Source organism: Pinus tabuliformis, chromosome Q (genome assembly GCF_031772625.1).
Source record: "Pinus tabuliformis cultivar Carrire ecotype Pingquan chromosome Q, CPIR1, whole genome shotgun sequence".
NCBI lineage: Eukaryota > Viridiplantae > Streptophyta > Pinopsida > Pinales > Pinaceae > Pinus > Pinus tabuliformis.
In genome coordinates, this window is record NC_142296.1 from 64,396,842 (window position 1) to 64,401,590 (window position 4,749).

The following is a 4,749-nucleotide window of genomic DNA, read 5'->3' on the forward strand; positions in this document are numbered from 1 at the left end:
CAGACTAGAGAGATTAAGGCCCTAAAGGACAAAATAAAGGCCTTAGAGAAGGAGCTAAAATTAGAAAATACTCTGGCAGAAATAAAAAAGATTTTGTGGGCCCGGATTGACCACTCCATTACCAAACAGTGGAATTCAATCAAAACAGTGCATGAGCAGATGGAATTAATAGGCCAAGCACAATTTGAAAGCCAGAAGGCCAGAACAACACTAGGGAATAAGCCTGAGCAAGCCAACAGGATGATACATTTTCTCAATAATCACACCAAAGAGGAGTTGGCCGCCCTGAACATCAGCAACAGAACAGATGTTCTTCTAAAAGTTAAAAAAGTGCTGACCCTCAGAAATTTTGTGCAGAATTTGGAAAGGAAATGTCAGGAAATGCAGGCTAAGGTAGATGACTACAAACTTAGAATGGGAGCATTGCAAAATAAAGGATTTCCCAGCCTATTGACCGACACAGGAAGGCTGCTCACCCGTGAGAAATATACAACTAGGATGACAAGTTTTATTGAAAATCAGATTACAGCATCCACCAGTACTTCTTAGGAAACAAGACCGCCATCAGGGCAGAGCCTATATGACAAGCTTGAAAATTTATTCTACATTGAGCATGAGATTAATCACTTGTTTGAGGTCCCACGAAATTTTTACAGGTATACAGAGGCAGATGAAACTTTGATAAAAATATGAAGACACCAACTGCCCAAGGAAGATTGGTGGCAGGCAATGCTGCAGATTTTGCCTCAATAATCTCGGTTTGATCTATCCTAATCAGCTTCAGGTCAACCAAAGTCAAAAAGCAGCATCAGGACAGCAGGCAAGGCGGGTAAAAGAAGTGACTCAGCATGATACTGCGACAGCAAGCCAAGGCAAAGGAAACGCGCAAATTTTTGGGCAACACGGCTCCAACCGACTCAATGGGTCACAAAGTCAAAACTTTCTGACAATTTTGGACAGCTAATGCACTAAGCAGTTATTTCAGCATTTACTCTCTCAGCTGTAATTCTTCAGGAGTTGGCACAGTATTTGTTATCACTGAAAAAATTTCAATGCCAAATGTCTTATATTTGTTTGAATCCTTTTTAGCAGTTTCGCAGCGCTACATGTTTAGGTGGTTTCGTAGCGCGCTACGAAATCGGGGATTTTTCCTAATCCATAGCAGACCTTACCCAGCTGTCATGTTTATCTTATTCATTTGGTTTGCATCAACAGTTGTCAGCTTATAAGGTTTTATAGTACCCCAGCAGATGGTGTTTCATTAGGTTAATCTCCAGCACTTTTTCCTTGGAAGAAGCCTTCTATGGTAATCAGTAGAATCAACAAAGAATTAGACTGCAGATATCACATCATTTATTCGGGCACTGTTACAAGTGCAAGGGAAGCTCTCATGTCAGGGGTTCCTTCTATTGCAATATCTTTGAATTAGGAAATGACAGATATTTAAAGCGGATTGATGGAAATACTGCAAGAAATGAGGTTTGACAAGCTGTTATATGTGGGCCTGTCCTCCATTGAAGGGAGAGGATTATATTCTTTATTGCCACCCAGAGATACAGAAGACACCAAAATCTGATAAGCTCCGTGAATGGTATCTTGCAATGTTGCGGAAGGCCACAAAGGAGAACGTTGTTGTGGAACTCACTAATCTATATGATCAATTTTTTGTGTCCACTGGTGAATGCAAGGCTAAGGTAACTGCAGCTCGCTTGTCATATTTTGATGGTGATTATTGGCCAGGCGCTGCAAAAGATATGATAATGCAACTTCAACAAGCGAAAGGAAAGACCAAGAAAACTGCAACCAAAAGAGCATCAGAAGCTGCATCACAAGCTGAGCTTGCAAGCAATGCCTCAAAGGATGCTTTATTAATGCAGAAACTTGGGGAGTCCATATCTCCAATGAAAGAAGACTTTATTATGGTTCATTTGCAATATGCATGTTCTCATTGCTGTCATTTCATTGTTTCTGGCAAACGCTGGGCTTGCAGCCAATGTAAGAGTTGACAATTATGTGATATTTGTTACGAGGCACACCAAAAGCTTGATGAAAGGGAGTGGCAATTGTGCAAACCATGTGCCATCATTTCCTTACCATCAAAAAATGCCTAGAATGCTCCTTTTTGGGTTTCTCAGTTTCACTTGCTCTGTGGTAGCACCTTTAATTCTAACATTAGGGCGGTGCCGACGTTACACCAATTCAGAAGCGTGTCATATATGGGAGCGCTATAGAAATAGCAAATTAGAAGGGTTGAAGTTTCTTGTGAACAGCTGGTGGAATGATATGAGGCCCAGGTGTATTCGTCTCTGCCCTTAGCTGTACAGCATGTGGTATCATCCTGGGTAGCAAGGCAAACCCCAAAGGTGAAGGCGTTTCTAGCGGTAGTAAGTGACATCACAGCTCTTGTCGCTCTCAGATTCGTGGTCCAAATCTACCTCGAGCATGAGGGTGACTTGGAACTCGTTGCCAAAGAGCATTGAATCCTCAGATCTTGACTTCTCAAGATACGGCGTTACCTTTTTTTTTTTTGAGGTGGTATTCATTGGAGATCGCACACAATCGGGTACCATAAAACCTGAAGAAGGGGATCGGCATCCTTATGCTGTTTTGAATTATGAACCTGCAAGGCAGAATATCTTGCCATCTGTTCTGTATATACAGAAGATACTTCGCAGGAGGCCTTTCCTCATCAAGAATCTTGAAAATGCTATGCGAAGGTTTTTACAGTCCCTTGAGCTTTTTGAGGACAATGAAAGGAAAAAACTTGCAATTTTTACTTCACTCACATTCTCTCAGAAATTATCGGGTCTTCCAAGGCCAACAGAACCTCACAGTCAAATTGTAGCAGGGTGTGCGTCGTACAGGACTGTAATTCTTTCGGAATTCGATATGGTAAATACTGTGGCGTTGGATGGACCGGCTGCCCCGGCGAGGAGCCCTGCAACGATCTCGATGCATGCTGCAAACTCCATGACGAATGCGTTGAGAAAAAAGGGGTGATGAATGTGAAATGCCATGAAAAGTTCAAGAAGTATCAAAAAGGTCCAGAAGTCTGGAAAACCTGGATTTTCTGAGCAGTGCTCCTATGACGTAGCAGTCCCGACCATGACTCAGGGCATGGATATGGCCGTTATGTTTAGCCAGTTTAACAGTCCTAGCCATGAACTATAAGGAATCATTCAAGATAAGGATGCAGGGTATTTTTTGCTTCAGGTTGTGAATTGTGAGGATATTTGGAGTCAAGGCCTTAGAATATTAACCAGTGAAAGCGTGTATCTGTGAATCCTGAAAACCATTAATGTTATTCAAGCTAGAGGAAGATGGCTGACCTCTTCATCAGGGATCACATAGATTTGGATTTGAAGACCCTATATCTAATCAAGAAATGGAAGATGATAGTGGTCAATTTGTTTCAAGTGTATGCTGGAGAGGGAAAACTTGAAATTCTAGAGACACCGACTGAGTCTGCTTTGCTAGAGTTTGGCTTATCATTGGGTGGAAATTCTGCGACAGAGCGCAGTGAATCCAGAATAATAAAGGTTGAGCCTTTCAATTCTGTGAGGAAAAGAATGACTGTTGCGGTGATGCTTCCTGATGGAAAATATCGGGTTTATTGCAAAGGTGCCTCGGAAATCATCCTGAAAATGTGTAACAAGGGTCTAGATGGCAGTGGCAGTGTTGTTGCACTAGATGATGTAGCAAGTAGTGATCTTAATAATATCATAAATGGTTTTACTGCTGAATCTCTTCGAACTTTTGCCTTGCTTATATAGATTTGGAAGATTATTTTGATCCAGAGAGACAAACCATGCCCACAAATGATTATACATGTATATGCATTGTTGGCATCAAGGATCCCGTGCGTCCTGGTGTCAAAGAAGCTGTTGAATTCTGTAGAACTGCAGGTATTACAGTGAGGATGGTCACTGGTGACAATATTAACACAGCGAAAGCAAATTGCAGCAGAGTGTGGCATTTTAACAGATGATGGTATGGAAAATGAAGAACCTAGGAAGCCTGGTAGCGAGGCAAGTGCTGAATTGCCAAAACCTTCTTCTATGCAGAGTCTGGGGAATGTAGTAATGGAAATGACTTTAGAACATCTGAAATTATGTGCTGATGAGGGTCGCCTACCACAGATCTATGATACACTCATGCACTCATTTCAATCAACTATTTTGAATACTCACAAGTCTAAGTTTATTCAGTTTCTTGTCTTCTATCTATGCTCTCTGGCTCCAAAGACATGCGGTGCAAACTTTGCTTCAATGCTGTGTGATATTTTTGTCAATAAATCTCGCCCACGGAATACAAGGATGACTGCAGCTGCTTACCTATCTAGTTATTTGTCTCGTGCTAAATACCTACTTTTATCTGTTGTTTCTGCAGCATTAGGAAGGTTGGTGGATTGGTGCTTGCAATACTTGTATAATCATAACAAGGAGAGGAAGCCTGTGAATCCAGGAGTGCATGGGGTATTCTATTCAGCATGTCAGGCTGTTATGTATATACTTTGCTTCCGAATGAAGTCGCTTATAGATGATCCTAAACAGAGGAATCCAAGGCCTTTGGGGGTGTTGAGAGACTCGGCATGTTCTTTCCATTTGACCCATATTTACTGAAATGCTCAGACAGATTTATCAGACCAAATTTTACTTTTTGGTTAATGGTTCAGACTCCAGTTAAGGATGATGATTTTTAAAGACTGTGTTTTTGAAATTACACAGCAGTTTCGTAGCGCGCTACGAA

At 41.5% G+C, this 4,749-nt stretch overlaps 1 pseudogene; it reads left to right on the forward strand.

The window, feature by feature from the left end:
- Positions 1-3,320: 3,320 nt before the first annotated feature.
- LOC149218301 (calcium-transporting ATPase 10, plasma membrane-type pseudogene) lies at positions 3,321-3,773 on the forward strand (annotated as a pseudogene).
- The last annotated feature ends 976 nt before the right edge of the window (positions 3,774-4,749 follow it).